The 27134-nt window shown below is 34.9% G+C and overlaps 1 protein-coding gene across 1 annotated transcript in view; it reads right to left on the bottom strand.

Moving 5' to 3' along the window:
* The window catches only part of LOC133529475 (dopamine receptor 1), a 172980-nt gene extending 146162 nt beyond the window's left edge, over positions 1–26818 (bottom strand). The window contains exon 1 of the mRNA XM_061867190.1: positions 25455–26818. The gene's annotated coding sequence lies outside the window, so the exon portion shown is untranslated. The remainder of the gene's footprint in view (positions 1–25454) is intronic.
* Between the last annotated feature and the right edge of the window lie 316 nt (positions 26819–27134).

The following is a 27134-nucleotide window of genomic DNA, read 5'->3' as shown; positions in this document are numbered from 1 at the left end:
TTTTCATGCTGACTGTACTTAACATCACGTGACGCAATGTCATTAAAAACCTTTGTAGATATCGCTTTTTTATGACGTTAAAATGTCTTTAAAGAATGGAAAATGACAAATATTCTAAAGATTAGGCTTATCCTGAAGCCATTATCCTGCAGTGCTCCTATAAAGAAAAGGTTTTATTTCCTCTCATATTTCATGTTATTTATCCGAAGCTAAGCCAGCTCCAAGATACAACAATTTAAGAAGTATTTTACCTATAAAGGACTTACTTATAAAACAGGGTACCTATTACAAAGATATAGGTTGGGTCCTCTAGGGAGTTTTCTTCATTACCAAGGTATTAGGTGGAATGAATGATATTTCGCCGTTGCTAAGGAAGTTTGGGATACTGTCATAGTCATTGTATTTATTTTATCTGCAATATATGACGGAACTAATAATTGTAATAAGAAATATACAAGCGCGTTCCAAACTTTCATATTTCTTAATACTCAAATAAACATGTCCACTCAAAGAAACAAAGTTGTGTAATGTTGTACTTAAGTAATATTTTTTTAGTAAATTATTCGTGTTGTAAATTGTCAATAACTTAATACAAATATAATAAATATATATCTTACAATTATAACTAGGTATCTATTTTTGGTTATTCTTAAAAATATATGTCTGTGGTCTAATTTGGAGTCGTGGCTATTTGACGTAACCGCAAACATATGCTCACAGAATGATCCTTTTATAACATTTTAATTTTTTTAACATGCAATTATAGGCTTACAATTGATGAAAAATGCGTGCATGATATAAATACTGTATGTTCATTTTATACAGTATGTGTCTGAACGTAATGGAATTATTCAAACCCGCTAACGTATAGGTAATATTGAGCAACTTTTACTGTGTGACTAAACCCGAAATCGCAAAAAAAAATGGACTCGCCCATAGGAAACATTACACCAGCAAAATGTATGAAACAGCCAAATTTTCTTTTCGCGATTTCAGGGTTGGTCCCACAGTAAAAGTTGCTCAGTACGACCTAAAAATTAACGGGTTCAAGTAATTGCTTTACGTTCAGATATATACTGTATTGCAAAATCTCATTTGACGAATAAAATAACCGCCGATGCGCCAACCGTCGTAAGGTGCCTTTGTGTACGAAGTGGTACATATTACTAAAGTTTGACGGAAGTAACCTACTTTGCCCACAATGCATGTTATACAAGTGACGACTGTTAGGGGCAGCATGTTTTCTTTTCGTTTAGCCTTTATACCAATGTTTGTTATTTTTAAACAAAGCTGTTAGAGGACAAAACATATTGGCAAAGTTAGACAGGTGCAACCTAGATTGCGAAGTACCGCTGCTGTATGATGAACAGACATAGAAGTTTTAGTGGCAAAATAAAGTGATTGACAAAATCAAATATCGACATATCTATTATCGATGTTACCTTAGCGTTATAGATATTTTTAACATAGTATAAAAAGAAAGCTACCGCGAAATACACAACAGGTTCGATATTTACTTTGATACACCCATTGGTAGTTTTCTTATTTTTTGACACTGTATTCTACAGTTAACGTTTTTATTCATATAAGTAAGTACTAAATATATGTAATCAAGAAATTATGGTCCGATTTGGAATTGATTTGCATTCTTGAAATTTATTGGCAATGTACAGCAAGTAGAAGTTACATCTTTTAATTATTAATCTATGACTGACTTATCGATAGCATATTTGTCGATGTTCCATTTTCTCAAGCACTCATTATTGCCACAAAAACTTCTATGTCTGATGATGAACGATGTGTCTACGACATAAAATAACCGCCAGTTTTTAACGACGTGCGACGATCTGTTAAAAACTAAAAATAAACGGTTTGCAAACTAGTATATCACAATGTTGATAAAACGATATTAACTAATGTAACCTATTTTAGTTCTGTGGAACTTCTATAGCACATTTTCAAGAAACGCCATAAAGTCATATCAAATCATCGAAGGTATCGATTTACCAAAGGTATTTTAGGTTGTTTTTCTTAAAAATATGTCGAGTTACAGAAGTAAAAGTTATGAAAAATTATATTTAGAGATACAAACGAGTAAAGTATAGTCTTATTTTTCAAGTTACAGAAGTTTGTAAGGAAACAAGTTATAGTTATTTATATCTAGAACATGAAAAACAACACGTTTTTGTTTTATTTGTTAAATAGGTAAAAATTGTATTGTGTTAAATTGAGGTTAAATATTCCTAGTTGAGGCAGTTTTAGACTTTGAAGGGAAGGGAATGTATTTCTCTACGTTTTCTATTTTATTATTGTTTATTTAAGATAAGTATCCAGAGGCAAACAGGGTACAATACAGGGGAAAACGAAGAGAAAATACAACTATACTTATTTTTCTATACAATCTTATCGAATCGAACCGGACACTCATTTTCTATGACAGATACACAACCAGAGCCCCAAAATTAGTTTTGTGATTAGGTTCTCCTGGTTTCTAGTACTACCTAGAAACGAGGAGAACTTAATAGTAGTCTAGAACGACTACTAAATCGCTCTAGGCTAGCGAGTAGGGCAAAACAGATATTGAAAGTCTTTATTTTATTAATATACAATTAGTACAAAATAACTAAATATCTTGTCTAATATTGAATGGATTGAAATTAGTTTGTAAAATCCAGGGGCGGATTAAGAAGGCGCGGGGCCCTTAGCACAATAGCTTGCGGGGCCCCCTGGCTTGAAAAAAAAAGATTAAGTGCGAGTCGGACTCGCACCCCGAGAATTCAGTACCATCACAACATTTTTACGTCTTATTTTTTTTTTACTCGTTCTCGATTAGTTTGTAACATGTTACGCAGTGTATCTTATAGTTTCGCCATGTCCGTCTGTCCGAGGGTTTTCTCCGTGATCGTTAGTGCTAGATAGCTGTAATTTGGCATGGATACATAAATGCATTGCGACAAAACGGTAAAATAAAAACTACTTATAAAAAAAATTAGGGTACCTCCCATACAAAATGTTCTTTCTTAGATTTTTTTTTGCTTTGTGGCGTTACAGTGTGGCGTACGGTTGGATAAGGTCTTTCAAAGCAAATAACGGTCTTCAAAAATCTTTTTTTTATACTTAAAGTTATTATTTTCGGATATAATCCCCCCGAAAGAAAAAATTAAAGCTTAATATATACTTTAAATGAAAACTATAGCGAAATGGTCGGTTTAGTCGCTTTTGGGTTATTGCAAAAAAATCTTCTCTTCTTACTAAAAAGACGTACAAAGCGCTACAAAAGGTTACTCCCTTATTAATCTTATTATGCTTGTAATGTAAAAGATACTAATAACCCCCGTTTGGCCTTTTTTGACTGAATGGTAACTACGAAATCCTACACTGAGCATGGCCCGATATGCTCTTGGCCGATATTTATTTATTATTACACCAAGTTTGAGATCTGTATTTTAACCGTAAAACCGTTCATGAAATCTGTCGTTCAGTGTGCTCAATCTTACGTATATCACCCGTAACAGGTAGACAGTCTTTTACCTAAATCAAGTATGTACCTACTTCTATTGCATCTACAACAACCAATAATAATTATAAAATAAAAAGAAAAATTAACGGAGCCCCTACACAAGAAATGTTTTTTTTGTGTCTTGCAGTTCGTGTCATCCACGAAGACGCGCCCCACTCCTCCTCCCAATCGCTTATAGTATGTACCTACAAGTGTGATGGTAGTTCTGTCTATACACATTAATTAATAGACATAACTACTACATTGCCAAAAAGTTGCAGATTTGTACTATAAGCGATTAGGAAGAAGAGCGGGGCGCGTCTTCGTGGATGACACGAACTATAGCTATATTTCATTTTTATAAATATATTTATATAAAATCCGGAGTATATTCCTTATTTATTTATTTTAGGGATTTCCGAATTTTTTATTTGTTTTTTTTTTAGCTATTTTATAAGAGCCTAATCTTAATGAAGTTGTGTTATCTTATCACATTTCCTATCTTCTATATAGGTTTCCTCTTTACCTTCGGTTTTCATCATCAGATCAGGTCGATAATATTGTATTGTCACCGATTTTCCCTAGTATGCGAATTTTTAGATATCGGCTCGCCTGCTGCTCGGCCTTAGTTCTTGCTCGAAAGTACGACTTGCTGGGATACTTTGAGTATCGGGCCCTATGCAGGGCTTTACATCCGGCCTACGCGTATGCAAAGCCCTGCATAGGGGCTCCGCTGTTTTCTTTTTATAACGGCTTTGCAGCAACTCGGCATATTTCGGGCGCCCGGCCAGCCGTAGAGGAGCGCGTCCTTTGGCCTACTACGGGTTCAAAGTTGATCATCATTAGGCATTAGCTGTAAGGTGCAATTTGTTATTTGAAATAATAAATAAATCATCCTTCCTTGCTCATCTTCTTTTGTTCGTTTCCGAGCTCTGCTGTTTCCTGCAGCTTAGTCATGCACAAAAGTTTTGAGACACTCTGCACCTTCGGTTTTATGCTAAACTCTGCTCTTGGTCTTCGCGTAAGCCTAAAAATTCTTTAAATTTGGTATCTTTATAAAGAAAAATAACAGGATAATAACAAATAATAATAATTGATCAATATTGTTACTGACTTACGAAGCAAATACATTCTAAATAAAATGTGATAGTACAGGATCCGCGAAGTGCGAGTTCTACTTAAACTTGCCCGGTTCCGCGTGCCGAAATCGCATGGTCAGGGTCGGTGAGCGGGGCCCCCCTAAGCGCGGGGCCCTTAGCATATGCTTTTTCTGCTGTTCGGTTAATCCGCCACTGGTAAAATCATACAACAACTAAAACTTCTAGGCATTTTCTGTTTACCGCTTTAGGTATCTTTCACCTGCATAATATACACATATATAAGATTAAAAGACTTCTGTCCGTCTACTCGGAGCTCGAACAAAGTCTAACAAGCAGCATTAACTGCAGCGCACAATGCCCCATTGTGCTAAACGTCGTGATCGGCCATCTTTGAATGTTAACATCTGGATTTGCATAGATTTTATACGAATATATATCTTATGCTTTAGTGTCATTCCATATCAAACTTAAGAATTTTAAAGATTACTTTTTTTGAGACTACGAAGAATATAATCAATTAATCATGGTTGTCCAGAGATGATGATTACATTAGTTATAAATTGCTTTGTTTGTCAAAGCCTTTTAGTTAAAACCTAAGCTCTTTTTTATAGTATGGGAATTTAATTGTTAAGGTAGACCGAGTCGAATTGGATCACAAGGCAAATCAGATCACGATGAAAAATCCGTTGATATTTCAAACATTGCATTGATATGAGCGGACTAACATCGCCACGCACGTCTCTCCTCTTAGCTTGCGACACCAGTCTGAGGAGTTTTTTTAATATCACAAGATTTTTTAGTCTGATCCGGTTAGCCCTGTGATTCGATTCGCATCAGTCTACTATATCTACAAGTGAACTTTCTACCATAAAGTAAACTAACGGAGCTCTGGGAAACGCGCGAGTATCGATCAACGCTGGGTGATGACTAAATAAACGGAGAAACCGAAGGAAACATTTTCTGTATTCGTTGCGTTATGCACAACTTCACACAATATGAAATATACATAATAGGAGCTACAATCAAGTGCCACAGTAACAATAAATATAAAATTCGCTAAGGACCTCAAACTATTGTAACGGTGACAAGGTAGGGAATGGTAAGTACATTAAAACAGTAAAGTGTTTACTATCTCCTTACTTACCGACTTTGCCTGGTTAAGCGTTGTAATCAATCGCATTTCATAAACAAAATATATAAAAAATAGTGTACGGTCAGCCTGAGCAATTCCAACTATGGGGCTTATTACCGTTGTATTCATAATACACTTTAGCTAGTCATAAAAGAGAGTTCATCCATGATTGGCTCTAGCTCTAAACTCACTTCTTGTAATTTTAGAGTATTTGCATTTATAGGGATGCAATTGCCCTGGCTGACCTTACTTGCAAGTAAAAAACTACTCAATTATATTACTAATCGCAAATAACCTGCTATTGCGCATTATTTTTATACGAAAGCTGTGTAGTAATTACTACTGAGTTAGAGTTTACTTATATTACTTATTGATAGTTAGTTAGTATCCCTCAGGGAGCCAACTAGGTCCCGCTATATATTACGACCAAAATCTCGGGTCTTGCCCTTCGATAAAATTGCCAATGACTAATTTGATTTCCACCCGCGACGCGGTGATTTCTCAATGGGATAATAAATTTTAATATTTCGTTTCGTATAAAGCGCACGTTCGAGTTTCGATATTTTCTCATTTCTCAAAATTGTAGGCGCGAATAATATTTTTATAGTTACTTTTGTATAGTTAAAAAAAATATTTCTTGAGAAAAAAAAATAAGGTGATTAAGCACTGTTTTTAATTATGATGAAGATGATATCATCATTAATTCTAACTAGGCTACAGTTGATTTTATTTATTTATTTCAGTCATATGGATAACTTTACAGCTACGGATGCCAAAAGGTTTTAGAGATAATAGGTATATACATTAAAACAAAACTAAAACAATCAAATAAGGTCAGGTCAACTTAGAAGGTCATCATGTTTTCTTTGTGATTAGGGACTTTTGTCTCATTGAGGAAGCAATAAGTCGGCCAAAAAACAGTCTCTCGCCTTGAAGAAACTTTCTAACGTCTTATAGATATTATTTTGGCAAACTTACCTGTATTGTATTAAATTGTATCGATTTGATTTTCGATAACACAAGTAGCATATATACCTACATAAGTATATATTGCTTGAAAATAAATATAGATATAATACAGCTAAATTTGTGATATACCCAGCAGAATTTTGAATGTTTATATTTTCGAGAAGCGTCAACACAATTTACGTCCCGGTCATATTATTGTTGACATCGACGTACGATAATTAACGCCAAAGGCGGATCGGCGAATCAAAAGCGGGCATTTGAACTTTAAAATTTTATCTAGATTCGATACTGATGATAAGTATTACCCTCGGTACTATATAGTAACTGGAAATTTCCAATTATTATAAGTAATAGCGCTTGGTGGTGCCCTAAAGATATTATTAATAATACATATTGGATCTAACACAAATCAAGGTAGCTCAATAAGGCTATTTATATATATCAGTATATTATATATGTTGTCGTCTAGTACCCACAACACAAGCCTTATTTACTTTGTTACTATGCACATAAAATATGCTATAAATCGCTATTGACAATGTCCTATGAACAATTGTAATAAAGGATGAATTCTATATTTTTTATATTTGTATGTCTGATGAGCAATATTATTGTATTAAATGATTAATTTTTTTGTATGTTATAACTATAATTCTTTTGACATGTATTATTCGTGTCCATAATTTTATATTCCTCAACGTAGGCTTCCTCAGGTGAACACAAACCCACAGACAGCTAACTACAGGCTTCGTCACAAAACAATACAGTCAATTTACTTACTGTAAAAGTAAACAATAAAAATCCATACAAATAAAAAACACCCTCTAACTCGCCGCCAGCAGGCAGTGTACCCAGCAGGCTGGCCGCATTTCCCCGTTGAATGGCGATGCTAATTCTATGGGCAAAATACTGACCAGCCCTTTGGTTTTATATAAACACCCTTGCAATAATTATAACACATTGGTCTTATCAATAAATATTTGTATTTGTATTAAGCTTACTGTGGGACTACCTCGATCTGTGTACAGTCGCCATCAGATATATCGGAGCGGCCGAGATGCTCAAAAATATCTGAACACGCATCTAACGTCTTGACAATAGAGGCGTGTTCAGATATTTGTGAGCACCTTGGCCGCTCCGTTATATCTGATGGCGACTGTACAATTGTCCTATAATATTTATTTATATTGTGGATACTAGACGACGATATAACTAATACCCATACGTATATACATAGAAAACATCCATAACCCAACAAAAAAGATAAGGCACTCAATCGCGGGACCTCCTGCTTAGAATTAAGTAGGAAAATTATAATAGTATTTATTCGTTTCTAGTGTAGTGGAGCCCGATTCAGATTCAACAACTGTTTACGCTTTTGTTAGTTTTGATACGACCGTAATTTAACCGCATTGGTAATTGACACGCATCTCACGCACTTTCACTTCGCATGCACCAATCAGCGTAAGCGATTTTCAAGGTAACAAAATACGATCAAAACCTTAACAAATTATTTCTCTTGTTCACTTACTACACTGCACTTACCTTTTGTAATGAAACACTTCACGTGACAACTTAATACTCATTTATTCCGAAACCAAATTTACCTTATAAGGGGGCTGTAGCCGATAGAACAGCGACATCTACTGTGAATTTGGGCAACTATAAAAACTAAACATACTACATTTAACAACTCTGAATCGATCTCCTGGTATAATAATTAGCCCGGCACTGGTGCACATGTGAGCACGGCACGTTTGCGGTTGCGGTCTGGAGATGTTATAGCCCGTTGGCCGTCCGACGCCTGCGGCGTCTGTAGCCGACGTGTGGCAGAGCAACGTTGGTTTACAGACTGATAACGGAATTTCTGTTCTGTAATCTGTAACTAGTGTACTCAGTGAGCTTCTATATGGTTGCCGCATATTAGAATTTTCCAAAAATTTAACGGACAAAATAAATCTTAGTAATGATACCTGCCCGTCGAATTTCACGAGAATCGGTTGAGACGTCCGAACTGAAGAGAACAGCCGGACAGCCTAAGCCTGCCTGCTTCATATTGCAATCCATGCCACTCGCCTTTTTTAACCCTTCTTATACAAAAATACTGTTAAGTCAATTTCAATCACACATGTTTAAATACATTTTCTTATATCCTTGCAAATGTTTGTTTATTTTATTACAAATCAAAGAAAGTATATATAATATATTAATTAAAAATCAAAGAAATTAAAGGAAGAAATTTGTTTTATTCCTTAAAGCAGTATTGGTCCATAGATATTGAAAGAAAAAAATATTCAAACCATATATGTTCCTAAAACACAATCTTTAAGCAAAAAAAACTATAGAATTTTTATATTATTTTACTAGCTTACTTTATAAAATTCTCTTAAGGTACTCTGAAACAGAGAATCACTTTAAGCAGTCTATTGAGCAAGTCGAGTGCCATTGGTTGCAATCGTGCCTCGTATCACGTAATATATTGGGGTATAAGTCCGAGCTCTGAATTTTATTCCATACATTTCATCACACAGTTTCCTTGACCTTCCTTTATTCCATATGAAGTATAGCCGTAAGAAGTAATGTGGAAGCAATTTCCTCTCTCTTTCCTCTTTCTCTCTTTTTCCAAAGTCTGACTGAGAAAATGTTTCGAATGAAATAGCTTACTCTGTATCCTCTGTATTTGTGTTAGGATACTACGAAACCATAGTAGATTAGATTTTTTAGTGGCCACAATGGTCGCCCACTGTGCGGCTTAAAAGGAATTTCCTCCCGCGGGCGCTCCGGCTTTAGTATGAGCTCCCTGCCGAGGTTTTTCTCAGGGTCTACAGTATGGGTTCTTAAAAAAATAAGTGTACAGGTTTTTTAAAGGGTCGGCAACGCGCATGTATGCATGTGCCACAGTAATCAGGTTTTATTTTTAATGTAACATAATACTTATTATTGTCATTTTAAATAATGTACCTAACTACACAAAAACTCGCATACCTTCTTAAGGTCCCGTGGGTTAAGGTTCTTCTCTCACTCTCACTGAGCATAAGCGTAAGCGAGATGACTGTGAAAGCACATATTCGGTATTGTGTTGTAATTAGGAAAAGTATAACAATTTTTTTACGCGAAAAATGATTGGCCTTTATATGGAGGGTTAGCAGACTTACCCGACCTGTCCCCTAGAAAAAAAATCTCGACAAAAATCTTCTACTTTTTCCTAATCAGAACACGATAAGTACCGAATGTATCCTTAAACTGTTCCCGCTATTTTTTACTACGCCTTGTAGAAATTTGACATTATAGTTTGAATTTGACATTGCCATGCGCAAGCTTTGTCATTGCCTCTGCAAAGTTAGCTTGGTGCACTCTAGTAAATCTACACGTAGTTGAAATTAGCTTATAATATTCATCTCGTACATGACCAAAGTACAGGCAAGTTAGTCTTGTTACGTGGTTAGATTAGGAGAGTTGTGTATAGTGAATTTGAAGAGCTAGCTAATATTGGATGGATAGGACAGGTAAGGAATATTACTGCTAGTCGTGAATATCAGCTGCGTCTGTATTAATACTTTAGCTAAAGAAATTTTACAGTAGTGTGGTAATTAATTAGCACTCCAAGAGCCTTTGACGAATATTTAAAAGGCCTCATATGTACTGTAAAACGTTTTTGTCCGTATGCGAGTCTAAACCAATAAAATATCGGCCTTAACGTTCTCGAATTCCAATCTTCATCGAGCCGAACGATGAATTCCGGCAGCGGGTGCTACTGCGGGCTACACGGGTTCACTTGGCGCAAGCAGATTAAAAATTCAGCAGCGAATATAAAAAAATAAGTAGCTTCATGCGTCTTCAGTTTTAAACCAGAAAAAAGGGTTGCGTTAGAGACATCCCATTAAGAAGTAATTTTCAACAATAATATAGCATTTAAGCTTTAAATAACATTAAAATCTGAGTTGTGCTATTCGTCTACAAATTGTCGAGAAAATTTTGTCATGAAAAAAACAAAGACAAGCGACACTGGCATACTTTTTTCATCACCGGCCAGTGCGCGCGGTGGCTGCACCATGCAGGTTTGCCATGATACAACGGTTTAACTCACATATTTTTAGTCACTCACTCGACATATTTCGGAGAGCCTAATAAGTCAATTTGAGTTTTAGTTATTGGATCTGTTTCCGATATGATACCGATCTGTCAGTGTCAAAAGTGACATTTCTTCAACCAAAAATGTGATGTAAAATTTGCTTTTCGTAAGTATGGCTCATTATAGTTTAAAATGGACGACAGTTATTATTCAGATCTTATTATTTTCTCAAAAGCACTTGAAAGGTCACCTTAAGGTCGGTTGCACCGACACCTCGCTTTTGTTTGATCAGTTCATCAATTATGGGTGGTAAAAAATCCGATTTCTGGTTGCTAAATTTTGGTCTCCATTGCGACCAAGTAAAGAAGTCCAAAATCACAATACCGAATGAGGAATGATAAATGAATATTAAATTTTTAGAATTGATAATTATTTTAGAACATAATTTGTAAACGTTTATTTAAAAAATGGTGTTACTTAATTGTGCAATATATTGTTTAATTATTTGTTATCACTAAAATGAATAAAATAGAAAAAAGGATTATTTGCTACTACTAATCTGAAAATGGCAATTAATTAGAATCAAAAACCTTGCAAAAATACTTCACTGTAGTCATTAATAAAACGAACTTACCCATGTTCTTACCTTAAATATAAATATTAGAAGCTATCAATGGCGCTATATTGACTATTATTATTAGAAAACACAATTCAATTACATTCTCTACGATGTCATAATACGAAGATTTCGATACAAAATATAATTAAGAAAATTAATTACATTATTTTGGTATGTCGCAAATATCATGAAAGACGTCTCAAAGTCAATTTCATTAAATGGTTATAATAAAACAGCTGCAGATCTCCGAATATACGCTTGATGAGAAAAAGAAAACGATGTGGTTATAGATATAACATGGTATTACGTATACTTACTTCTAAATAAAATAATTACCTACGGGACAGACAAAGGTACAATTTTGGAAAGCAATTGTAAAAACTTCATAAAAATTACCTTTTTTCAAATTCACCTAACTGTAGCAAAAATAGAACGGGAAAATCTTCTTCTTGATCTAACTCAAATTAATACTATCAAGTAATTGACCGAAGCGTAGCGTAGGTCTACGTTTTGACTCGCGCAATCTGCTTTCGTATGTCCGGATGTTCTCCTCTACAGGTCGCAATTCTCAACCGATTCGCGTGAAATTTTGCGACCATATTCTATGATCAAATAGAATTTTTTTGTCGATCCAGTTTTTGGAATTTTTTCAAAATGGCGGAGTCATGGTACGTCGCGCCTAAACAAATAGCCGTATCGATATCATAAGAGTTTCCTCCTTGTGAGACATGGTTACAGAGTGATTTGCGAAAAATTCAGATATTTTAGAACGCTGGTTTAGGGGGTATTTAGATATTTAGGTTTTATTCGAGAATAAGTAGCCTAATTTCACCGTGTCACATATATCCATTCGTGGCTCAATTGGAATACACTAACTTTACAATCATGAGGTTCCGGGCTCAAATCCCGAACAATGAAATCTTTTTGTTTTTTTTTTTGCACTTTAATTTCCTATTTTTTATTGACTAAGCTTTGTAACAGGGAGAGAGAAGAGGACCCTGGATCTATTCCCTGAATTGTAACATTTTGTATTTTTTTTTGTATTTAAATTTCGTATTGACCGTATTGTTGATCAAGCGAGCACGAAGCGCGAGCAAAGCGTATTCGTTTCAGTTTTATTGTCTGAACTTTTTTTACAGCCGTTAAAGTTCAAGGAGACGGACAGTTGCGCAGGCGAAAACGGGTTCATGTTTAAAAAAATCTGAGCAGTTTTTACATTTAGATTAATTTATCAACTTTGGCTTTGCTATAGAGACGTAGTTGTAGATTGGAATATTGATATTATATTAGGAATAGAAGTTTAAACGTAAATGTATGTTATATTGCTTTAATAAATAAAAAATATATATCATAGCTAAAAGAGGGAAACGGTTTTCTAACATATTTCCTGCGTGCAGTCGCCGCAGAAAGTTTCGGTACGGTTCGTGGCATTCTTTTAGAAAATTTTGGTGCATATAGATTACTAAGAGCCGGCGATGCTTGCTATAATCTTGTCTATAAAAATTCAGGCCACAAATTTTCAGGAACACAATGTTCCGAAGATTTATTACACATCTTCTGTTGATATTTTAGTCAAGGTATTCGATGTAGCAAAATGATGTTATAGCGGATTAAATTGCCAAATCCTATAGAGATAAAACACTACAGAGTGAAGCTCTGATGGCCCTTCTTCTGCCGACGAAGATGGAGGTGGTTCTACTTTTACCATTCAGGGGATGACCGACTAACTGTGGGCGTTTGGAAACGGGAAAGGGAGTATTTTCTCTTTCCTTCCCATTTTGTAGGCGTTGGCAAAGAGAATTTGAAATGGAGGTGGACTGTCAAACAAAATTTTGTTGCTACAGTAAAATTGCTGCTTAATCTTTCGATACATGATAAAAATTGTAGAACACCATTTGACTTTCCTTTCCTTAATGATCTTTTTGATCCTTATTCGTTTACTAATATATGTTAAAATTGTTAAAGACCTAAAAGTGGCGCCATCTAATAGATAAAAGGCCAAATGTTTGACAGCATCGTTTCGAGCGATGGCACCATAACGTTCCAAAAGTTTTAATTATATGTCCAAAGATGGCAGTAAATATACGTGTCTACAAAGTTTTCTTAGTTATTAATAAATATAAAATTCCTTTTCCGTGCAGGTATTTTTAAATTTTGATATACGAAAAAGCATCTATAAAAAATTAAGAGCAATTAACATTATTTAGAGGTCGCTATAAATGAAACAATACTGCTATACAAAATAGTATGAAAATAAATTGACCCATTAATAAATCTGCTTTGGAAATGTCTTTTAGGGCTCTTTATTCGTTTTATTTATTATTTATAAGTATGCTTAAAAAGATGGCGATCGTTTTTTTTGTTTTAGGTAACTTTGCATTTTTGTATTTGTATGAGGATATTGCAAATCACAAAATCATAGCGACCACCTAATCATTCGCAATGAGTTCAAATTTGGCACATAGATTACTGTTCTATAAAGGGAGCCATGTGAAGATAAAATCCTTTCAACTTTTCTCTACATACAAAGTTGGACCATCCTATTCGATAATTATGTTTTTTTGTCAATTTAGTTTTTATAAATTCTTCTAAACAGCGGAGCCATAGGTACATTTATTCAGTTTTAAGGGCTCCTCTACACGATGGCCCAGCGTAGGACGCAGCTATGCGGTGAAATGAGATAGCAATATCACTTGCTCCCTCTAACGCAGTGGTTCCTAACCTTGTCAGTTCTGCCACCCCTATGACTAACTAGGGAACCCGATTTTACCCCTACTCCCAATAAATATCAATATTCTTTCTTACAGGCCTAATTTCTGTCATATTTAATTGAGCTTATTACCTCCGTAAAATACCAGATTTACCACTACGGGGGTAATTACCCTCAAGTTAGGAACCGCTGCTCTAACGCATAAATGCGCCCCTATAGTCTGTATCTTTAGGTATTTAAAAAAAGGTAAACAAACAATTTGTAAATTTTCGGGTAGTTTTAATATTTATTGGTTAATCAACCAAATACAAAACCGCCTGGATCTGTCACTGAATGACCTGACTTTAAACCTACGTTATTTGATCATGTAATGTTTTCATCTACCCTCAGCTGCCTTAAGGAGCCATTTGAGGGTAGATTTTGTTTACCTTTTTTTATATACCTAAAGATACAGACTATAGGACTTGCCTACGCTGGGCCATCGTGTAGAGGAGCCATAAGCTATGCTCGCGAGGTCTACAGCTCACAGAGCTACTAGTTATTGTCCTGTTTTAGCGGACGGGAAGTTATTACAGGCACAGGTGCTTAGTAAGCTAAGACCCCTAAACTAGGTGAGCCTAGTTTACGGGTCGAAAGTTTGACCTCCCCACACTGTCATGTTTGTACAAACTCCTGTGTACTGTGTTCTTAATGTAACGTGCTCTTTTTTGTGCAATAAAATCGATACAACAGCAAAATTATTATTATAGCCGCGTCTATACGGGTCAGCAGTCATTTCAAGCTAATAGAGTGAGATAGGAAGATAAAGCAACTTACATACCTCGTTTACCAACTTACAAGACCGTCGTGTATGATCGTGTGATTACTGCTTTATGAAATCAAAGACTAAATAGGTAACTCTTATATTTTTTCAGGATCTCATGCGTGCACATACAACTTATATTGCACAATTAAATTGAATAAACGAATATTGAATGGTACTGAATGGTAGTATGAGTTGTGCCTTTAACTTAAAAAAAATAATTGAACACGGAAATCGTTTTTGACGGTTTTAGTGTTAGGTTCGATTTGAGTGATGCTTGATGTTTAAATAATGATTAGTTTACCTTCTTTCCTCGCATTTTTGGAGAAAAACACTAGGTATTATATGCCTCGGCAGGAATAGCAGTTACTCCATTTCGCGGCCTGAGCTATTGTTGTAACCAAACATATGTAGTTTAAGTATTTGAATGAATACTAAAGTTTTATATAATACATGTAAAACTATTGTGTCTACAAATCAGTCACTTTTTTGATGAAATGTGGCATAAAGAATCTTAAACCTGGGGATAGGCACATGCTAAAACTAACGGCTTGATTCGAACTTTAATATTCTTCAAATATAAAATTATTTATTTATAATAACAATATACATAATGGATATATACAGATGGTTACTATAACTAGCTTATATCTAAAATAGGCCCTTGAGGCATTCAAATATTAGGTCTAGATACGATATGGGTCGGATAGGTCAGCGTCAAAAGTGACGTTTTTGTTTGAAGACAAAAAACCCATAGCTGGCACTGTTTGTATATAATAAATAACTTCCCTTAAAATAATTCACCTTTCTTCACGCGGATACCTTAAATAATACGATTATAACAAATAACTAAATCTACGCTTAATAATGTTAAATATAATTTTATTTGAAAAACCATATTACAAAGTTAACACAGCTTTACTGAACAACGTATACTACGTTTATTACAAATTTAACCAAAAAATAAGGCTAAGTATAAGCTTTTTGAAGCAGGAAGGACTTCGTTAAGGAAAATATCTTTGGAATTTTGCAAGTAGGGCGGTGGGGAACATTGTCAATGATTACATACGACCCTTCTTTTCAAATATTTGCGTTAAATAATAACATCCTGTATTTATTTAGTAAGAATATGCTATTTATGATGGATGGGTATCCGCGCAAAAGCTTATGGATGATTAATTACTTTTCATTACACTTGCCCGAACAAGATCTTATTTCATGCAGGTGTACTGAAGGACAAAGGCCCATATTGTTCCCGCGGGAGTTATGTATTGTGAAAAAAAAATGCTACAACTCCCTAGGGACCTATAGCTTTTTTTTTTTCATTTTATCACTAATTCATATAATCCAAGTAGCGTAAATAAGTTTTACTTTTAAAATACTGACATTTATAAATTAATATTATTTTATATGTTTAAATTTGATTAATTTAATAGCTGTTTAAAATATTTTTACGTAATTTACAACCGTGGCTGAATGCCGAATATGTCTGTGCCTTCGATGCGCAACCTGTCAAGAAGTGACTAAATATATCACCATATTTAAGAATTATTTCGCTTAAAATTTAGTTTAGTCTTGTGGCTGTTTCGTAAGTAAAAATGAGCTGTATGGAAAATATATACAAAAAGGAGCGTTCTCAATATCTCATGAATATAAATTGTAGTTTTGAGCAACTTTTGTTTGGTGCAGCCCAATTTTGTCTAGCATTGCTCGATCCATAGACCACAAACCAAATAGATGAAACATGTAACACTTTGGGGTATACACCCAGTGATTTAAACTAGTAATTTAAATTTGAGGAGAACTCGAGTCTCCTTAGATTTAAATTCAGTAATTTTTAGTATTGGTGGCTCCAGTGGTCCAGTCGTATTCTAATGACCCATAGTATTTCTCTTAAAATAATAATAAGTGGAGTCCACTCAATATTTTGTGTCAAGCGCGGGCCAAAGTTACAGTGGGCTAAAGTTTTACAGTGTCGCCTCACGTGCAAACTATTACAAACATAAGCTAACTTTATTGCAACCCGCCCTAGACACGCTTGGGGTTAGTACGAATTTCCACGAGTAAAGTTTTATCTTCGTAATGCAGAATGTATCTAAATTAGGAGTCAGGTTTGAAAACTATTGGTACGTTTAGATACTTCGTTTTTAGAATTGGACAGTACAGACTTAAATCAGATACGATCAAAAGTGTATGATTTAAAATAAATAATAATTTATATAATAAGCATTACCTAACGTGTTTGAAGTATGTAAATAAATAAAAATATTTTTTCCTTATAATATCGCATAATATCATCAAACCCTCATGTTTACTTCTGCAGAGTTCTTTCGCTTGATAAAAAAATATTACACCTGCTGCAGCACCAAATGGCGAACGGGCAAAATAAGTCACAGGGCCTACCCCGAACCAGGTTTGACGTGTTGCCTTCCTGTCACACTTAAATATGAATTTACAAGTGCCACAGAGAGGCCAGATACCAAACCTATAATGCATAATACTAACTGCACTGCTGTTGCGAGTCCAGCTCCATAAGAATCAGAATCAGACATTTATTGGTAAAAGCAACGTTATTTTACATGTCAAGTATTTATTTAAAATATATGCGCAGCTATTGCTGGGTAATTATTAACTTATTACAGTATGAGTGGGCCAAGACCGTGCAAGTACGAAAAAGATAGCATGATTCCGATGGAAATCCCAAAACAAACAACAAATAAACAGAGTGGCTAAATCCACTTTGTTTTGCAGCAGGTATATGTAGGACCGCCGAGACAACCCTCAAATTTTAGTATTGTGCTACAGAATTATGTGATGCAAAAAACTAACTATTAAATGACCACGGTGTCTGCGGGCAAGTTTGTCGTACCGAGGATCGCTAATTATTACAGCGATAGGTGTCTCCATAAACGCCTACCCTATATACTTAACAGCCTGCCCTCTGACGTCAGACAGGAAGCCGGAAGGAAGGAAGCAGAGTTAAGTTTGGTAAGAAGCTCCGCAGTTACCTTGTAAACTGCATAATAGTACATTACGATACAAGTGCGAAAAATAGGAAATTCGAAACGAGTGGCGATAAATTAAAACACGACCGAAGGGAGTGTTTTAAATCGACACGAGTTGCGAATTACCTATTCGCACATGTATCGTACAACGTTTTACAGTACATATGGCCCTTTAAATGTTCGACACAGTAACATAATATGCTACTTCTCGCACTAGTGCTATAAAGTAGCCCCATATGTACTGTAAAGTAATTATTAAGCCTATAGATGTAGATATGAATTTTATTATAAACCGTGTAAACTATTATGTGGGACTCCGTATCTCTTTAATATGTATCTTTTAATGTTAATAATAAATAAATAATAAACATCAACATCCGGCGAATTTTAAAATTGGACTGCAAAATGTGGAGTCTGTCTAAGTTAGTCTATGGTTTGACCCAAGGGCCACAAGAGACCGTATCGAGATCAGATAAGGGTCTCAGTAAATCTGAGGGATACAGCTACTTAATTTCCTATCACCGAGGTGGCTTACTCTTTATTTGGAGTTTTTGTATTTTTTTTAGACGAAATGCGATATCTTTAGCATATACAGAGGAAACTATCTAATAAATAAATAAATATTTTGGGACAATCTTATACATATCGACCTAGGTCGATTAGGCGTTTGGGGCTAGCCCCAAACTAAGCAAAATTTGTTCTTTGGGTACTAGGCGCCGATATACATACTTAAATAGATAAATACATAGAAAACACCCATGCCTCAGGAACAAATACCCGTGCTCATCACACAAATAAATGCCCTTACTGGGATTCAAACCCGGGACCATCGGCTTCATAGGCAGGGTCACTACCCACTGGGCCAGACAGCTCGTCGAATCTGAATGATTATGCAGCAAAAAACTGAGCCGTGCTTTTGATACTATTGACTATAATTTATTGTGGGATAAAGTATCAAAGGCAGGCGTACCAAGTAAAATAGCCCACTCTATTGAGATACTGGTACGGGAACCAGATGAATAGCGTTAGATGGGGAAATGCCAATTCGGACGCGTATAAGTTGCAATGCGGAGTTAGACAGGGTAGACTGACGTCGCCATTGCAGTTTAATCTTTATATAAACGACCTGATAGAGGATCTCAGCAGCGCCGCCGTCGGGTGTCAATGTCGCGGGCGTATGTGCCAACAACTTTAGCTATGCGGACGATATGGCGCTGCTGAGCTCTTTTCTCACGGGGCTTAGGATACTAGTGTCGATAATATGTGAGGGTTATGTTGCAACACACGGACTAAAATACAATGTAAAAAAATCAGAATTAATTATTTTTAAATATGATAAGAGCCCAGATATCATTCCACTCGTTAGGCTAAACGGGACAGATATAAATTTGAAAATGATTTAAGTATCTATGGCATGTTTTGACAGACACATTAAAGGACGATGTCGATCTCGAAAGACAGCGGCGGGCCATAGCGATGAGAAGCAACATGCTGGCACGCCGGTTTGCTCATTGTTCCGATCAAGCCAAAATAACATTCTTCAAGGCATACTGTCAGGCGCTCTACACTAGTCAGCTGTGGTATCATTTCACGAAACGATCGTTCAATAAACTTCGAGTACAGTACAAAAAAAAATGCGTGAAAGGCACTGGTCGTTTGTTGGGAGAGTGAGCGAAAGCGAAGCTACTGTATGAGCAAGGTATCCCCGCTGCACCTATTGAATTAGTATTTCTAATTATAGCTTTAATTTTTATTTTAGATTATAGAAATTTAATTGTATATTTGGGATGTAATTATTATTGTATTGTACTGGGGTGATACCTAAATAAATCACATTTTATTTATTATTTATATATATTACTGCAGATTATACGCTATCATGCAATTAGACGGTCACGGTCAGGTGATGGCAGGGAGCTATACTTTTGGCGCGTTTATCAATTCGCTACTATAGAAAAGCTCGACAAAATTTAACATTGTCCATAATAACGGGACAGGTATAAATTTGTAAATAGCTTTAAGTATCTATGACATTCAGCCTATATACGTCCCACTGCTGGGCACAGGCCTCTTCTCATGCGCGAGACACGAACATTGTCCATAAGATAAAAAAAAAGTTACTTGAGGCCATTGTTATATTAAATTAATCTCAATAAGTAACTAATTCCTTAACAGAGGTATTAAGAGGCTGTCAATACCTAAAGTGCGCACACTGTCTATTTGTATCGGAGTAAATGATTTAGCACTGTCGCATGTTACTGGGCCTGGGCAAGGGAATAATAAGAAAAATATTTAAATAAAAAAAGTGGGTTATTAGTGTAATATTTTACTCAATCTTGGTTTAGATATAAATGTTTTGAAATTGTGATTTTAATTGCAGACCCATAAGTCAAAACAATAAAGACATAAAACCGTTTAATTGTGATTTTAAGACCAATCTTTGCAATCATTTTCTATCGAACCGATTTCGTTCAATCAATTCAATTAATACGAACATATATTTTTCTTACTTGACTAAAACAAATAGTCTTTCTTAAAAAACTGTTAAAGTAACATCAATTTCAAGGACATTAGGTGTTGACAGCCTCTTAAGAGGGAACAGTAAGATATCGGATTTGTAGCCACTAAGACTTCATTTAATGAAAAGCTCTGTAATTAATAACAAAGGTATGTATATATTTGGTAACACACAGTATAAGACGATTAAATTTAAATCCCGTATTTCATAAGGCTCCCGTAATCCTAGAAACCTTTGGGAATTAAACTTTAAGAGATATGGGCAAATTATATATATTATAGTATTGTAATTTTTAATAATATAGCAACCGGTGGATACTCTGATTCGGCATGGCATATACTGCAGAACGAGAGCTGGCCGACTTTACAGACATGCCACCATTACCGACTTGATCCTCCGCGCCCTCAGCACTGCCTCTCTCCCCGCGACTTTGTAGCCGTCAGGTTTTTGTGCAGCTGATGGCTGTACCCTCGTGCCCTGGAGCCTGGGTCACCCATTGGCCTGGGATGCCACCTAAATCGCTGGCTCCATCCCACATGGAAGGATCAGCTCGGAAGCTTTGGACTGACGTGGACTAGACCCAAACTCTAAAGCGTCGCAAATACGCGTTCTTGGCGAATAAGTATGAGTTTGTGGCGCCTACAATTAAGATATTGGGCCCGTGGTTGTTCGACACCAAGAATTTTCTCAAGGAAGTGTCGGGCTAAATCTGGTGGTGCAGAGAGGTAACTCTTTTAAATTTAGTTTTTAGTTTTAGATTTTGTTTTGTTTTCAGCATAAATTGAAATTGTACTTTGATTGCATTGTAATGTGGTGACTGTATTTTTGCCAATAAATTGGAGTATGCCTACTATAATATAAGTTTCATTAAATTTTGTTAAGATTATAGTACCTATTCAGTATAAAAATGTATTTTAGCGTATAGTTGCGCGCTCTCGGAAGGGGTTCCACGGAAGATAAGAGTTCCCATTGCCAGAGGTTTAGGGTCGACAAGGCGCATGTAACTCCTCTGGATTTGCCGGCGTACATAGGCTACGGAGACTGCTTACCATCACGCGGGCCGTATGCTTGTTTGCCACCGACAGAAAAAAAATCACCAGGTGATCACCGATCAGCCGTCATATACAATGCCGTGTTGGATGCCTCGGCCCGGGCCCGGCAAGGTCTAGCGTGTCATTCTTAAAACATTGTCGAAAAGCACGCTTTAAGAATAACTAAATAACTATATTTAGATATCATTTTGATGTTAAAATGTATGATCTTATTGGCCTCCGACAATAGTAGTATAGTTTGTTCGTAGTAATATTTATTTAAACCACTTATGAATAAATAAATATTTTTGTGCTCTGAATTAACATTATATACAACATTTTAAACATGCTTTTAAATTAATTAGTTTTAAATTGACAGGGAAGGAGAGAATATTATTAAGTACAGTTTACTATTGTTGTTGTGTATTGTTATCTCATAATACGTTTTACTAATATGCTAAGTCGATGATACATTATGGATAGGGCAGTTATAAAACTGCACTAAAAATAAAGGCTATTTGAAATACCATAAAACAAGCGGTGGCAGCATGGTTGCTTTTTTATCAAAGTCAAAGTCAAATCTTTATTGCATATCACAAATCACATAAGATGGAACAGAAAGTGTAGAAGTACATGTGACGCCCTGCAAGGGCACAGCAATTTAAGAGGACTAAATCTACTTTAAACAATGAGAAACCAATAATCTAAACATTGCAATTAAATACATGAGTTTTAGCATAAACCATTAGTATTACCATCAATCATTAGTATCCTCTTCAAAGTATTCACTTAGGGAATAATAGCATTTATTTATTAGAAATATTTTTAATAATTTAGTGAATGTAGTAGTCTTTTCCTGATTTTTTATAGAGTTAGGTAACTTATTATATATCTTGATAGCACGGTCACCTGTCATTATGCCTGTCACTTTCGCACTAACACTTGTTAGAACGTGACAGGCATGGTAATTGGCGATAAAAATTCAATCGTGCTTAGTCCGTAGGTAACCGTAACTATGGCAACGAGTTACATGAAAATGTTGATTTACCCGCAAAATACTCGTAAGCAATTAATTTTAAGGTATATAATTGATTCGTATGGTCATGTTATCAAAGGTTACATTAGACAAATCTGTGCAACATCGTGGATGACACGAACTAGTATATCACATATTTTGGAATTGTGTATTTATTAAAAGCTATCATCCCAAATTACTCGTAATTTCTAAGAATTTTGCAAAGTCAATTCTTAGGAATTTATACTTAGACGCTCATTAGTTGGATGTTTAATCGGCACGTCTTTAATTTATTCTTTTGGATTATTTTTGGAATAAATAACGAGAACATCAAAGGCATTTAAATCTTTTGGCAAATAAATGAAGCTCTTTATATTTAATTGGACATATTTTTCGTTTGCATTTTTTTCGGTTTGCTATTTAATGAGAAAAAAAAATACACAAATTAAAATGCAACGCTAATCAAACATCTTTGTAAACCAAAAAATGTCTTTTAATTACATGCGTAAAATGAATTTTAGACAAAAATAATATATTATTTAGGTACAACTTTCAAATTATCAAATAATAAATAAATCAATCAATAAAAAATCTTTATCAAATTATTTTAATAAGTATATAAATATTATAAACTAATATAGATGTTATATAGTACGAGTAGGGAAGTACCTACTTTTTTTCGTGTAATTTTTGTTTTACCACTTTGTCGCCATGATAGATTTATGAATCCATGCCAAATTGCAGCTTTCTTGCACCAACGTTCACGGAGCAAAGCCGCGGATGGACAGAGAGACGGGCATGGCAAACTATAAGGGTTCCTAGTAGTACACTACACTACATACGAGTATACAGGGTGGCCTAAAAATACGTTAATATTTTTTTTTATTGCAGCGTATTGTTGATAACTGTAACATAATTATGTTTGCGATTGTATAGCAAAGGATATATTTTGAAGATAATACGTTTTGTTATAGCTTCATGACTGTAGATTTAAATTTATCGATATTTTGTAAAAAACTTGTAATTAAGAAAAATATTCCTAAACATTGTTTATTCATGTATTTGTGCGCCTGTATGTGTCATGGGTTTCACAGGCAGCTCTTAGCCAACCTAAAATCTCATTATATATTTCTATGAGACTTCCAAGACCTATAAATGTTTTTCGACACTTCTTTTAATGTCAAGATTTCGAATCATGTTTGAATTTTAGAAAGCCGCTTGTACTGATTTAGTAGGTATTCTTTTTAATGGTCGGTCTCATTAACATCAGGTAAGGAAATAAATCTGATGTTGGGATCCTGGAGAAATCGAAGAAAATCCTCAAATATATTGAGCCCTTTTAGATAACTCGAATATTTTATTGACTGTCTATTATGTAATTTGTAGTTTAATAATATTTAATTTACTTGTTATTACCAACGTATTTCGAGCAAGGCCGTTGTAAGAAAGGCAATTACGAGTAGGGCTTTCTAATTTTAAAGTTACCCAATAAATTTCAATGTTGACAAAGTTCTTCGAAGACAATTTGTGTTTGAGGAAACTTGATTGATTTATTTGCCGTTTAATATAACTGATGTAGGTCTAGCGACTTGCTAAATTGCATAAATACACTATGAATGAATTTATTCATAAAGTGGCCATGCAATTTCGCGCCTGGGTGTACAAATAACGAACTAAGTTATAACTTTACAGTATATAAGTACTTACCTAGTTACTGCCTCTTAGATTATGGGTTTTAATCTTGGCATGAGATCATATAACATTTAAAAACATCTAGTTTTTTGGTGAATGGTAATTGCCTCAAACATATCCTTGTCTTATTTCTGACCACTCTGTCACACTAGTATTTGTGTATTGTACCAAAATAAAAATAAAAAATCTTTCAAGCTGTAAATTAAAATTTACATGAAATTTTTTTAAAAATAAATTTCATCTTATACAAAAAGCTCCACTCCGTCACATTTTTTGGGAACAAAAAACAAGACACCAAAAATTATTTTGGCCCAATTGTTATCTACAAGAGAAGACTTGAGAGTCACATTTGGCACGTTAGTGCCAGGCCCACCATTTATCATACAGACACACAGACACCTAAGAGAACATAATGTGTCTATGCAATTTTGCAGCTTGCTGTACATAATAACGTTGGTTTGTACTTGTGTGTGTAACTGTATTGAGTTATATTTGATCTTTAGGCTTGTAAAAATTTGATATGTAAAAGTGCCCTTGTGGCCTATTTGCTGAATAAATGTTTGATGTAATAGTACATTACGATACAAGTGCGAGAAATAGGAAATTCGAAACGAGTGGCGATAAATTAAAACACATGTATCGTACAACGGTTTACAGTACATATAGCCCTTTAAATGTTCGATCGTAGCACGGCAGAATTATTGTCAGTTTTCACCTCATGATTATCGCCGTACATTGCTGGTCCAATGTAGAGATTTAACCACTTTATTTGTTAACCCAGAAATTTGTAACAAATAGTATTTAAATTTGATATTTTTTTATGTTCAATTTAAATGCATAAAATAATGTTTTGAAATTGTCTTTATAATAACTTATACTTTTACCCACCGAAGATAATTTTGGGCGATTTTGAGAAAATACGAACGACAAGTATTAATTCCATAAAAACACTTAGAGAAATATTATTTCCAAGTTATTACAGTTAAAAAAATAGTTGGTATTACTTCCAAAATTAATAGTAAATGCTAGGTACTAAATATACCAAAATTTTGCTTTTATATTTCCACTTTACTGCGTCAGAATGATTACCTTTAAAATATCAATAAAAGACCTTACAAATAAGTTCAAAATAAAATATGCAATCATTTAAAATAAACACAGCGCTAACCACCCGAATAATAAGTAAATTTAAATTAAATAACAAAACAACCTGTTAACGCTCCAAAAACACCCCACCTGCTTAAAATTCAGCCGCAGTCAAAATTAATTTTAATCTTACACTTAATTTACCTGAAAATAATCCGTCGCACAGCAAACTTCACCCAAAGTTAGAATAATCACTTTTAATCCTGGCACAAAACACTCACACGAAAAAAAAAACAAACTGTAGTTTTTGCGCGTTCGGGATTCTAAATTTGAATTTGCCGAACTTGAACTTAGAGCTCAACTGGTGGGTGTTCCCGTCGACGCCTAACAGTCTACTGCCGCGGGCGGCGCCCGTTGCGCCATTCGCGTTTGAAACTACACCAAACTTTTGACGCTTGCATATCTAGAATGAATACATGGCGTGTAACGGGAGTAAAAGACCCGCGAGGAACAACTTTGCAAATTGTGCAATCAGTTCGGTTTTCATTTGTTGTTTTCGTAGCGGATCTGCCTCTGACCTAACTTTTATCGGGTATAAAATGTGTTTGTGTAAAACTCACTTGTTCGAAAATATTTTTGATTTTAAAATACTAACTCAAACATTAAAATTGAAAGTATTTGCGTTCACTCGTGTTAACAATAGCGTCCCTGGTTGCTTGCTTACTTTACACAATTTTTCATGTTTGTTTTTAATCAGAATTGATTGGATTCTCTGCACTACCTATAAACCCTTTAAGCGTTAATCACGACATTGACTATTTGTTTAATCAAAAACTGCCTCATTGTTGTTATGCGTATAATGGCACTTTGGCTCACTAAATACTCGTATTAAGAGAAATATTCTTGTGGTTATAACTAATTATGAGTTTGATCTGAATTTATTTTTGATATGATGCTGAGTATGATGAGATACATTTTTGATATGAGCTCTTAAATATCAAATATCAAATATCAATCATTTATTCAACAAATAGGCCACAGGGGCACTTTTACATGTCCATTTTTACAAACAATAAAAATTAAAAAAAAAAAAAACAATTACAAATATCGAATCGATGAAATAATAAATACTTTATTAATGATGTATACTGTCTCTAAATGTCAAATTACACAAAAAAACTATGATAAATAAAATAAAACCATAAAATACTAAAATTCTTTAGAGATGTATAAGTCTCTAAGTGTCGGAGATAAAATATAAAAAAAGATATTAAATTATCCTTAAAAGTGTCATTAATGGCTTCCGGTTCGAGCGCCATAATGGTGACCACGCTTCGCCGTGACCTGAGACGTGACTGACGGGAGAAACATCATACTTTCTGCTACGGCGTAGCGCTACGAGCGTAGCTAAACAAAAACGAAAGTCCGCTACGCATAGCGTGAAGAAGGGATTGTCAGCGTAATCTTAATATTTTTACAAAAAACTAAATAATTTACTCACTTAGGTGTAACATTGCATGGAACCTTCAATTTCGTCGAATCTGATCACATGCAATTTAGTTGTTGCATATTTGTCTGAAAATGCGATGCGAATGCGAAATTACAAGATGACTTTTACTAATTTCTAATGCACTCAAAGTTTATTAACTTAATCCTTCGATTCTTAATTAACAATTCGTTGGGGTTATAACCTTGTTTTGATATGACCTCGACGATAGCTTACCCAAGAGAATGACTGAAGGCAGGGACAAATTGAGCCCACTTACGTGACTGTGCACATTGCGTACATGGGCTCAGGTTGTCCCTGCCTTGAAAGTAGACAGTGCATTTACACTGGAAGCTGTGCCATATCTCGCTCGCGCTTATTGGAGCGCGTAAGATGCA

Source organism: Cydia pomonella, chromosome 21 (genome assembly GCF_033807575.1).
Source record: "Cydia pomonella isolate Wapato2018A chromosome 21, ilCydPomo1, whole genome shotgun sequence".
Lineage (NCBI taxonomy): Eukaryota > Metazoa > Arthropoda > Insecta > Lepidoptera > Tortricidae > Cydia > Cydia pomonella.
Note: the sequence above shows the minus strand (reverse complement) of the source record. Positions and strands in the feature narration are given on the sequence as shown.